A 12,129-nucleotide genomic window follows, 5' to 3' on the forward strand; every position below is an offset into this window, starting at 1 on the left:
AAGGGCATCCCCTCTTCATGTCAATGCCTAACCCAAGGAAAACCCAGGATGAGCCCTTCATTCTGTCCCCTTGCACTGGAAAAGAATGCAGTTAGCCTCTGTGGAGGGGGTACATGTGATCTAGCTGCAAGGGGAGGCAGCTATAAGCCTCTCTGACAAAAGTATGTGTGCGCTCTTGTCTTGGCACTGGGCTCACTATGTCACATTCTGGCAGAGCACGCAGCTGGCTGCTTTCCTGTGGGTCAGTGGAGGATCTCCCTAAGGGAGACAGAAGAGACAGGACATCTGCAGGAAACCAGGACACAGGAGGCAAGCCTTTGGCAGAAAGGAGAACAGGAAGCCTAGATGGGCCCTTGGCACCACCAAGTGGGAGGCGAAGGCCCTGTCCCACAGAGGAGGGCAAGCTGGGTGTAGGCAGGGAAACATCCCACCCAGGGATGAGCTTAAGACGATGAACTTCAATGTCAGATTGGAAGTCTGACAATGACAGCTGCCTCCAGCATGTTCTACTTTGCTCTTGTTTGGCCAGTCTAGTATTTTATTTATTTATTTTTCATTATTATTAGTTGCTTGAGCCTATTGTTTTAATTAATTAATTAATTAAGTTTTGGTGCTGGGATAAAACTCAGGACCTTGCATGTGCTAAGCATGTGCTCTGCCACTGAGCTGCACCCCAAGCCCAGCCTAGTGTTGAAAGAGGCAACATAATAAGGCAGCTCCATTATGCTTAAACTCAGTTTGGTTTGCACCTACATCTTAAACTGCCCACATCACCTTTGTTAACTGCCTGGAAACCAGGCATTTGAGTTCAGAGATCCCAACCAGATAAATGTATATCAGCTTTTGGGCTTTTCCCTTTTGATTATTTAGTACAGTGTTGCTTAAAAGCTCCGGCTCAGCTCAGCATGCTAACTGCACAGCTAATGAGAGTTTCTTTGAGGTAAAGAAAAAGGGAACCTGATAAGTTTTAAAGCCATCATTCAAAAGACACATACACCAGGTGCAGTGGTGCATGCCTATAATCCCAGCCACTTAGGAGGCTGAGGCAGGAGGATCAAAAGTTCAAGGCCAGCCTCAGCAATTTAGTGAAACTCTGTGTCAAAATAAAAAATAAAAAGGACTGGACACATAGCTCAGTGGTAGAGCAACCCTGGGTCTGAGCTCCAGTACCACCACCACCACAACAAAACAAACAAAAAAATGCATACCATTCCTTTGAGAGATAATCATTCTGGAAGAAAAATCTAAAAGAATTATATAGAAACATCAAATGTTACTGTAAGGTCCTTACTTAGCATCTGGATGGCCATCTTAAGTGACAGCCACCATTTTAAGAAAAATTTCACTTTCCAGCCCAAGGGCGTCTGAGAAAGGCTCACCACTCCCTCATACCAACCCAACCCGCTCTCTATCTTTCATTTCTAGCTCCCGTCTCCGGTTCCTCACTTTCCTTTCATAGACAGTATTCAGTTTTCTCACCACCATTTTATCATAAAGGTAGAGATGACAATCATGTAGCTTATTTCATGGTGACTTCAATAAAAACTAAATGTTTAAGTGTATAGCCCAGTTCTGCAAAGGCATACCTTGATTAGTCTGAAAGACACTCAGGTCGCAGATTAGATTTGGGTAATAGCCACTTCTCCGGCGACATATCACACTGTCTATACTAGTCACTGCAGTTGGCATCTGTTCTGCTTATTTAATCCCCTTCCCCTCAGTTCTGCCCTTCATCCATAAGCTTCAGCCTCTGCAGCTATAGTTGGGCAGTGAGACTCGCCCCTTGACCATGGAGGACCTTGGCCATCCAGAGATACTAAACTCAAGGTGAACCTATCACTCTGTCCCCTGGCACTGTGAAAGATGCAAATCAGTCTCTGTGGGCTGGAAGAGGCAGCTACTCTACCTCACTAGCCAGGGAGAGGCCAGGAGGGAGACTGGATAAGAGAGAGAGAGAACACATGTGTGTAGAAAGAAGCAGAGATGGAGGTGAAGAGAACAAGAAAAAGAACCCTCTAGCAATTAGATGCAAATTAAAACTACACTTTCATCTTACTCCAGTCAGAATGACAGTTATCAAGAATACAAGTAACAATCAATGTTGACAAGGATGTGGAGGAAAAGGCACACTCATACATTGCTGGTGGGACTGCAAATTGGTGCAACCACTCTGGAAAGCACTATGGAGATTCCTCAGAAAACTTGGAATGAAACCAGCATTTGACCCAGTTATACCACTCCTTGGCATATACCCAAAGGACTTAAAATCAGGATACTATCGTGACACGGCCACATCAATGTTTCTAGCAGCTCAATTCAATTTACAATAACAAGCTATGGAACCAACTTAGGTACCCTTTAACAGATGAATGGATAAAGAAAATGCAGTACTTATACACAACGGAGTATTACTCAACCATAAAGAAGAATGAAATTATGGCATTTACTGGTAAATGGATGAAACCGGGGACTATCATTCTAAGTGAAATAAGCCAATCCTAAAAATCCAAAGGCTGAATGTGGGAGGCCAACCTTACACGTGACTGAGTCACACTCCCCGGCTGGGTACTGAGGCGCTCAGTCACAGAAATGTGGTCGGTGTCTCGTGCATGGGTGTGTCTTGTTACAGCCCCCTGGGTGAAGCTACCCTCACCTGTTCCTTTGTAATATAAACCCTTGCCCTGTTTAGGATAGAATCTTCCATGGAAGTGCCTTGTGTGTGTCCCCTTCTCTTGGGTGTGGCCTACTCAGGTGTCAGTCAACCTGCTGACAGTGGACATCATGAAGATACTCAGCCCCCTGAAACCTGACCTCTTGCCTCATTTGAATAGCTTCTCCTCAATAAAAGGGGTCAGTGTTTGTGTGTGTGTGTGTGTGTGTGCTCTCTCTCTCTCTCTCTCTCTCTCTCTCTCTCTCTCTGTGAACCCTTAAGGTCAGAGGAGCCATCACAGCGACCCCAAAGAAAAAGGTATTTGTGTCTCTTGTGTGGTTATTTCGTGCAGCCCAGTTAGCCCAGTTTAACTAGAGTGACCCCTGAGCCTTTTAGTCATGAGAACAGAAACCCGGCAACTGAATATTCTCTCTGATATGCGGGTGTGAACATACAATAAGGTGCGGTGGGGGTTGGGAGAGAATAGAAATTCATTGGATTAGCAGAGGGGAATGAAAGGAAGGGGTAGGGGATGGAGGATGGGGATAGGAAAGACAGAAGAATGAGTCGAACAAAACTTCCCTATGTTCATATATGAATACACAACCAGTGTAACTCCACAAGAATGGAAAGTTACACTTTATCTATGTATATATCAAAATACATTTCTCCTTTCATGTACACATAAAAAAGAACAAATTAAAAAAATTTTTAAAAACTATAACAATAGCTGCTGTTCTGTCCTCCAATTCTAAAATGCATGCTCTATCTTTATTCCCTATGTTTTTAAAGCAAGCTTGAAGCTTCTGTTACTTGCAACCAAAACAATATTGGCTAAACTCATTGAAGGTAGTTTCTTTCTGCCAAGTATTATAATTAATTCTTAATCTAGCCCCATATTCTGAGAGTACCACACTACAGAGCTAATAATGACAAAAGGATATGTACCTCTCCCACTTCACTTCTTTCACCAAAAGATGGAATTACCAGAGCTGTCAAGTTTGTCATGTTTACAACTGAAAGATAAAGCACATACTCCACACTTAGGAGGATAGCTAGCCTACCAAAGTCAATGAGACCAGGCCTCCATTCCCATTCTGGGTAAAGAGTGGTAAGAGCTCATATATACCTTTTAATACAGTTTACCTGCTGCCAATCCCAAATGTTTTCTCCAATCCATCCTCTCCCAAAACTCCAGACTTAAGTATACAACTGTCCCCTTGAAGGTTTAATAGGTATCTCAAATTTAACCTGTCCAAACAGAGTTTGTGCTACCACCTTGCAGACCTGTTCCCTCTAAATTCTCCTTGTTCTTGACTTCTCTCTTCTTGCACACTCTGCAGCTTGGCTACCAGCATATCCTAGACCCCACCTTTTCAATATATCTAGGATCCTCTGCTACCACTTAGTGGCAGCAGTGTAAACTTTCAATAATTCTTGCCCAGACTATTACAATAGCATTTCAACTAGCATTTCAATTTACTTCCACCAAAGTCTCCACCCAGGTCACTCAACATATCCTGCACAATCCTTTAAATATACATCATACTACGTTACTCCTGCACCAAACTTTTGTCAAAATGAAAGTCAAAATCTATACAGATTGCCTACAAAGCCCTAAGTGATCTAAGTCCATCAGATGATGCCTCTGACCTCATATCTCATTCAGTTACAGCGACCTTCTTACTATCCTTGGAACTTTCCAAGCAATCTCTAACTTCAGGGTCATTGCCCTTACTGTTCCCTCTACCTGGGACATTCTTTGGGGACATTCATAGGATCCATTCTCTCACTTTAGTCCTTTATTCCTTACTCACTTAGTCCTTTACTAAGTAAGACATCCCCTGCCCATTCCAACAATCCCCTCTTTACTTCATCTTTACATTTTCTTTTTCAATTTTTTTTGTAGTTGTACATGGACACTATGCCTCTATTTTATTTATTTTTATGTAGTGCTGAGGATCGAACCCAGTGCCTCAGACATGCAAGGCAAGCACTCTGCCACTGAGTTACAGCCCCAATCCTCATCCTGACATTTTCTATTTCCCCTTCCTCTCTTTCATTTTCCCTATTCTTGGCACTTAACACATTATAACATTCTACATATAATATCTACTTTATTTGCTGTATCTTTCTTTCCATTAAAACATAAGCTCTTTGAGAATGAGAATTTTGACTATTTTGTTCACTGTTTTATCCCCAACACCTAGGCACAGTAGGCACATGCTATTTAAATGAACTAAGAAAGTCTTAAGCAGGAGTGCCATGATCAGACTTACATTTTAATAAATAACTCTTATTGGGTTAAAAGTAAATTGAGGATGGACAAAAGCAGTAACAGGGAGACCAGTTACTACTAGATTACTGCTCTGGCAGTAATCTAGGGCCATGACATAACAGCCACACAGCTTGAATTCTATACAACACCAATGAAAGGTTAACAAGTGCTCACTGGAGATGGATAAAAAAGATTGTGGGCTCAGATGGGAACCATGGAGGTGATTTGAATGGGCCAGTGTGGCATTAGTTTGAAGAGCATACTCCCAATTACTGAGATTGGATGTGGGATATGAAAGAAAACTCTACCAACACTTTTGGCCTGCATGTAAAAAAATGACAAAAAAAAAAAAAAAAAAAAAAAAAGATTAAGGAGCTTTCTTTTCCTAAGTGCTTTCCGTACTTCAAAACAGAGCACACAAGCTGAGCCTCTTCCTTCTCACTGGCCCCTCAAAATTATATCTCCAGTTTCAGTGTCTTGCTCATCCTTATACCAAATCTGACTTTTCCTTCATCTGACCAAGACCTAATCCGTACAAACAGCACCTCCTCAAGCTGCCTTTCTAATCCACTAAATCAACCCCTCCCTTCTCTCTGCACCCCTTTAACAGCATTCACTGAGTCAAGGTATATTAGAGGTATTGCTGTTCATAACCACTCACAAGCCCCCATTCAACCAGTCTACCCCTGAACTGAGACTGGAGCCACGTGTAGACTTACTGACTTATGGCTCCTCAAAATGGACGCTCTGTAAATGTGTATTGGGAGACTATCAAAGCTATTTCAAAATTCAGCTTTCTAGCCTGCCAGGGGTATACGTGGCCCTTATAGGATGGGCCTTATAGAAAGAAGGGCATCTGCCGTATCACAGAGGTTCCGGACCGGAGAGACCCTGCAGGCCGGGAATGAAATGTGTGTCTCTGCAACCCCTCAAAGGAGAACCCGCAGTTAGACAGTGACTCTGCACCAGCTGACTATGGGCAGGCTTTGGCTGACTGTCTGGAAAAACATGCGCAGGGTTCAAAGCCGCCTCCCCCCGCAGGATGCAGCACAAGGCGGCTGCGCGCTGGAAGGCAAAGACAACTGGGTCCTTTCCCGGGAACCCATTTGGAAGCCCTGACCCAAGCGGTCTCCCGAGCGCTCCAGCACTCACTGAAAGCCGGGCACCCGAACTGCGCAGGCGCCTCCTCGCTCGGCGCCAGGGGGAGCTCAGCCAATCCCAGCGCCGCGGTCCCTTCCTGCGGGCCCGAGGGCCGGGAGCCGAGGGGGCTCGGCCAGAGCCACGCTCCCATTGGTTGGGGAGGCACCACCCAGACAAAGCCCCACTGTGCGCTCACCCAAGCGCCGCGGTGGCTGCCGGCCCAGCCCGGGCAGATCACCCCGGGATCCCCAACCTGCCTCCGCAGCGCCTCCACCTTCCCGGTCCCACTTCTTTCTAGTCCTGCAGCCTATCCGGCTTCCAGCAACCGCTGGCCAGGCTTGACCTGACTTATGGCTCCTCAAAATGGACCTCAAGCAGCTGGACCCGCGGTCTGACCGCTGTCCAGCATCCTTCCAGAGAGTGCGGAGAGCAGGAGAAGGCACTCTCCAAAACCCCCGAGAACAGAGTCTAGTGGAGGACCCTGGCACCGGGCAATCCGGGAGATGGGTCAGGAAGGGAGCAGTGTCTAGAATTCGAGGATGCAAGGCAGGACTACTGGCTTCGATCCTGGCAGGGCCTTTGACTATGGTGTGACCTTGGGCCAGTGCCTTCCCTTTTAAAGACTCAAGTTCCCTTCTGTAAAATACGCCGGCTGGGAACCTTGAGGCCAGAGGGTTTCACCTGGGGGTCGCAGGGCCGCGTGTTCAACCCGGAGCCTCCTCCTGGGCACAATATTCCAAATAATAAAGGCCCGACCTTACTCCCTGAGGTGCGGACAGAGAAACCAGGAAGGTGACGGGTGAGATGCGTCTGCAGAGACTGGCCCAACTTCCCACTCTCGTTACGCCGCGGCCGCAGGGCAGGCCTGTAGGACGAGATGTCCCTTCCCCACCCTCATCCCGCGGACCGGCTCAGTGGCCGCCCAAGGCCAAACCAAATTGAGCAGAGGGCGCTGGCACATGCTACAGAGATGCAGACCTTCCTCTTACCCCAAACCAAATGGGCAGGGGGCTCGGCTGCGGAGGGCTCGGTTGGTGCGCTAGCCTTAACCTCACGCTCCTGTCCTGGAGAACCGAGTGGGGGCGCTGCCGCCGTTTCCTTCTCAAATCCGGTCTATAGGGCCCCTCCTGTGGCCTCCAGCTCCTGGCACCAAGATACGTCTACCCACTGAGTGCGTGCGTTAGGGCTGCGCCGGGCGGGGCCCGACGGCGGTAACGCAGGGGCGGGGAGCGCTCCGCGCCGCCTCCTTCATCGTCGATCGCCGTTCCTGGCCCTGCTCCAGTCTGGCGTGCTTGGAATTGCTGGGCACCCAGCTCGAGGTTGACCCACTCCTGCACCCTCCATCTCTACCCTAAGCCGGGTGTAAATCACCAGCTGGAGAGGGAGATGGGGAAAGGTGGAGGGTGCTGGGAGATTTCAGCCCCACGGCTGCCGGCCGGAAGAAGGTGCAGCTCCAGAAAACGAGGAAACCCTGATGAGGAGGAAACGCCTTCCTTATCCTTCGTACTTGTCTTTAGGGCTTATCAGGGTTGGTAGTTGGTTGGCTTTTAAATTTCTCTTGATCGGTGCAATTTATTTAAAGGTTTGTTTCTAAGGGTCTTAAAATAAGAGTAGCGCAGCTTCCCAGAGCTTCAACAATAGGACAAGGGAGTGCAATCTGCCACAGATCAAGTTCGCCTTCCAACCCAGTACCCCAAGACATCTGTTTCCAGGAAACAGGCTAAGGAGAGAAGTAAAGGCAGCTTGGTGGCAAAGCTATGTTTAGGTAAATTACAGGCGGAACGGAGAGGAACAGAGCAGATGAAAACGAGAGGGAAGTACAACCGGGCGGGGCGCCTGGCGGTGGCGCCGGAGAGCGGGTGGGGGACCTTAAAATTATGTCAGCTCTGTCTCAGGAGCTTCTTGAAGGCGGAGGCTGCCTTCCTCCTCTAAGCCCAGCTCCTAGCCCATAGAGCCTCCAATACTAGGAGAATCCTGAAAGGAGGACGCATTTGATTCTTTGGACCCATTTCTCAGACTAAGAGTACTTGCTTTAGTGAGGTGTTTCAGAATAGTCACTCTTTACCCTGTGCCACAATGATAAGAGCAAATCTGTATACTGACTCACCAGGTTACACTTTGAGGATTGTGAATGAAGAAGAGCAGTTAAAGGAAGCAGTAATCCTTTTCACCTAGGAAAACCATTAAATCCTAACTTTGGATTGAGAATTAAATGAAAATATAGTTCTGTTTATGGGAGACAAAGGACATTTGACCGGTCTGAGGTTATATCAGACACCTCAAGCAGTTTGCCTCAGTTGTACCTCATATTTCCCTGTTTCAGGGCTTCTCTGTCACCGCAACCAGGGACCTTGCAGCAGCCCACTGCTCATTTGACACCTGAGTAAACCTGGAAGTGCAAGGGAGCTAACACTTCCTGGATGATCTTTGATCAATGGCGATGGGTGGTGGAGAAATACTCCACTCTTCCATTCTTCTGCCTAACATTTTGTGTGTGTGTGTGTGTGTGTGTGCATGCAAGCTGGAATTGAATCCAGAGGTATTATACTGCTGAGCTACATCCACAGTCCTTTTTTGTTGTTCTTGATGATGTTTTTTATTTTGAGGCAGGGTCTCACTAAGTTGCTGAGGGTCTTGCTCAGTTGCTGAGGCTGTCCTTGAACTTGCAATCCTCCTGCTTCAGCCTCCCAAGTCACTGGGATTACAAGCATGCATCACCATGCCTGGTTATGCTCAGCAATTCTGAGGGAGGGACCTTTTGTAAACCTCCTAAAATGATAGTGCCCAGGGGACCCTTAGTATTAACCAACTTGATCAACTCAAATAATGTACCATTGGATTGTTGTTCTGGATACCTCTTTCCTTATTGGATTCTTACCAGTCTTCTATTTCTATGCCTTGTGATTCATTATGAAGCTTTGAAATGATTCCCAACACTTACATAATTACCTATATGAATGACTTAGGTTTTTCATGAAGTGTAATCCCTGTCCTTGTGAGAATGCTCTGTCACATCTTATCAGACCACATATGTGAGTTATTGACCTCAACCATGAGATTCCAAACCAGATAAAACCCACAAAATTTTGGCACATTTTGAGAGGATATGCCTGGGGCCGAGCTACCCTCTGTCCAACCTTCAAGCTATTCTTAGAAACCTCACCCACCAATACCTGGGCCACCATCTGGGGGAGGGCCCTGGAATGTCTTCACAGTCTCTGTCTGTGTGTGTTGGCCAACCATTTTCCTGAGAACCTCTTTTAAGAAAGTACCTCAAATTGATTAGATGTATGTTCTCAGGCCTGTCACCATTCTGATTGAGCAACTGGACTTTTATAATTGGATTCTAAATGAAATCAGAAATCACTATGTGGTTAATGTACTTTGTCTATCAAGTGTATTCCCTTTGAGATTTGCTCTTGTTATTCTCCTCCTTTTTAAGCATTGTGGGGAAAAAAAATCTCCTGGGAAACAAAACATGTGATTTGTAGAACCATACTTTCATCATCTCCTTATTTTAACCATACCCAGCATGTGCCAAGGTTCTGTCTCCTTTTGCCTGTATACAGCTCCTCTGCCCAGATAGGAGCCCTCAGGACAGGCTCTTCAGCTTTCTGCACATTTCATCTCCACACTCAGAGGGCGCTGTTGCAAATTACCAAGGAGGAGGGGGGAACAAAACAGTCTCTGTTGCCAGAGAGTGAAATGAGCCATGTGTGTAAGCTAATTGACCCATGAGAAGTCTAGCAAGTCTCCTAAAGAGAGGCACATGGAGGTGTACTCAGAATTCTGACAGGGACTCAGGACAGGCTTCATAGAAGGGGAGCATCCTGAAAGTCTCAGTAAGAAAGCATCTCCAGAGAGCCCTGGCCCAGAGGGGTCGCAGGTGTTTACTCCCATCTCTCGATCAGTTCCTCATTGCCACCTACCTCATATCCTTCTCAAATACCAGCTCAAGTCAGTCAATCATTCGCTCTCCTTCCATCTGGTGCTGCCCCATCCCCCTATAGGTCCCCTTCTTTTCTGCCCTTAGGTTGAATGTGGAATGCTGTCAGTGCAGGTTAAATCCTGACCTTAACCATTCACATCCAAACCCTCAAAGAGCCCAAGGGGTGCTCTGTGGAGTTCTCCTGAGTGATAGAGAACCATAACATCACAGGGTTTCTGTTTGTTTTGATGCAAATGAATTTTCTTTAAAATTTTTTTTTTTTGCTAGAAACTATACCCTTAATCTACTGATATTTATAAATATCAAGTAGCTTTTTCTCTAATTGATAGTGAAGGAAAGACACCAGTGTATTATTCTGTGCTGTTTCTAAAGCAAAAGCTTGTGTGTTGGAAAAAGACCTTGACAGTTGATCTTAACGTGACTGTAATACTGAATTCTGCAGATGAATGAGAACTGAAGGGGCTGCCTTTTCCCTGCAGTGAATTGGCAAGAAAAACAAGTGCAGAGCATGAAGGGAAAAGGGACAGGATCAGGCACACACATCCCTACTTCCCACCCATTTCTGTCTCTTGAATAATGTGTTTCATGAAGGTGAATTTTTGTTTATGCCACATTGGTTTCTGTTATCTTCAGTCCCCCCACCCCCACTCCACCTTTTTTTTTTAGGCACCATCTCACTAAATTGCAGAGGCTGGCCTCTAAATTGCCATCCTCCTATTTCAACCTTCCAGAGTCACTGAGATTACAGGTGTGTGCCACTACACCCAGTAGCCACAATGGCTTGTGTGTTTGTGTGGGAGTGCGGGGTGAGTAGTCTAGAAATGTAAGCAAAGTTCTTTTAAGGTCATTGGGATCTTTGAAGAGGAAAAAGTATGAGGAGTTGAGGAGATGAGAAAAACAACTGATCCTACCTCTTCTCTAAGCTACAACAACCTATAAATTTTCTTCCTTCAGTGTGCATTGACTAGGCCTTTATTACATTCCAGGCATTGTGCTATGTTCTTGGAATCCAGTGATAGACCAGTGAGGAGGCCCTGTTTTCAGTAATACAACTTAGCAAACAATGGCTGATCACTGCTGTACCAGCCACATATCAAGTGTCTTCTATGTATTATTTCACCTAACCCTGAAAGCAACCTAAGATTTCCTTTTTACAGTTAAGGAAGCCAAGGCCTAAAGATCCCAAACAACTTGTCCACAGCAACACGGCTAGCAGGCAACAAACACAGATCCTTCCCAAGTCTGTCCTACTCCAAAGAGTTCACTTGAAGTACATCACCAATTATTCCAAAGTTCTTTCTTGGGAGAAATGTATATTTATTCAAAGAAATATATATATTTTTTTCTTCACAGCTCAGTCTTTTTTTTTTATGATGCTGGATTGAATCCAGGGTTTCATGCATGCTAAGCACATGCTTTACCACTGATCCATACTCCCAGCCCTAAAAACCCGGTTTTTAAGGCTATTTGGAATTCAGAATTATTTATAAATAATTGGGCATTGTTTCTTTGACAACCCAACAGAAGCTGGAATTGCTTTTTCAAGTTCTGTTTTTTTTTCAAAGAATATTTAATATATTACAATAAACTAGTTTTTAAAACAAGGCATGAATTCATATGCTTATTTTATTTCATTTTTTCCCAATTTTCCTCCCAATGAATGCATGCTATTTTTGTTTCTGCTTATTGCTACTAGGACAGAACCTTAGTTTTTTTCAAAAAGGAAATCAAATTGCAAAGCTTTTGCCTTTCTGTTTAGGGGTTGCCAGGGCCTCTTTCCAAAAGCCTACTCTCTCCTCCCCAGGAAGCTCCCCTCTCCTAGGTCCTACCCAAGGCTCAGAGCTTTTCCTTTTGCTGACAACTGTCAGGGTCAGCCTTCTCTCACCTGAGTCAGCTGGTACAGCAAGGTTCCTTTGGCAGTATCAGCATGCAGGGTCCTCTTCAGGCAATCGACTAGTCGGATACCCTGGGGTCCTCTTAGTCCTCAGTTAATGGTGTACAAGAGACACCCCTGGAAATCTCTTCCAGGCTTTGTGTGTATTCTTGCAATGCTTGCCTTTAACTGGGAAGGGAAATTCTCACATGTGATAAGCAAAGCTACCTAATGATAAA

The 12,129-nt window shown here is 45.6% G+C and overlaps 1 protein-coding gene across 3 annotated transcripts in view; it reads right to left on the reverse strand.

Moving 5' to 3' along the window:
- Bdh1 (3-hydroxybutyrate dehydrogenase 1) overlaps positions 1-12,129 on the reverse strand; it is a 44,145-nt gene extending 32,016 nt beyond the window's left edge. Inside the window, exon 1 of one of the 3 annotated variants that reach the window (XM_046457902.2) lies at positions 11,903-12,129. The gene's annotated coding sequence lies outside the window, so the exon portion shown is untranslated. Of the gene's footprint in view, positions 1-7,046; positions 7,247-11,902 lie in introns of those variants that run through there. The other 2 variants (XM_046457904.2, XM_046457903.2) reach the window with 2 other exon arrangements.

This window comes from Marmota monax, unplaced genomic scaffold, assembly GCF_021218885.2.
Source record: "Marmota monax isolate L192 unplaced genomic scaffold, Marmota_monax_Labrador192_F-V1.1 WCK01_AAM20220418_F8-fsc00052, whole genome shotgun sequence".
NCBI classification, from domain to species: domain Eukaryota; kingdom Metazoa; phylum Chordata; class Mammalia; order Rodentia; family Sciuridae; genus Marmota; species Marmota monax.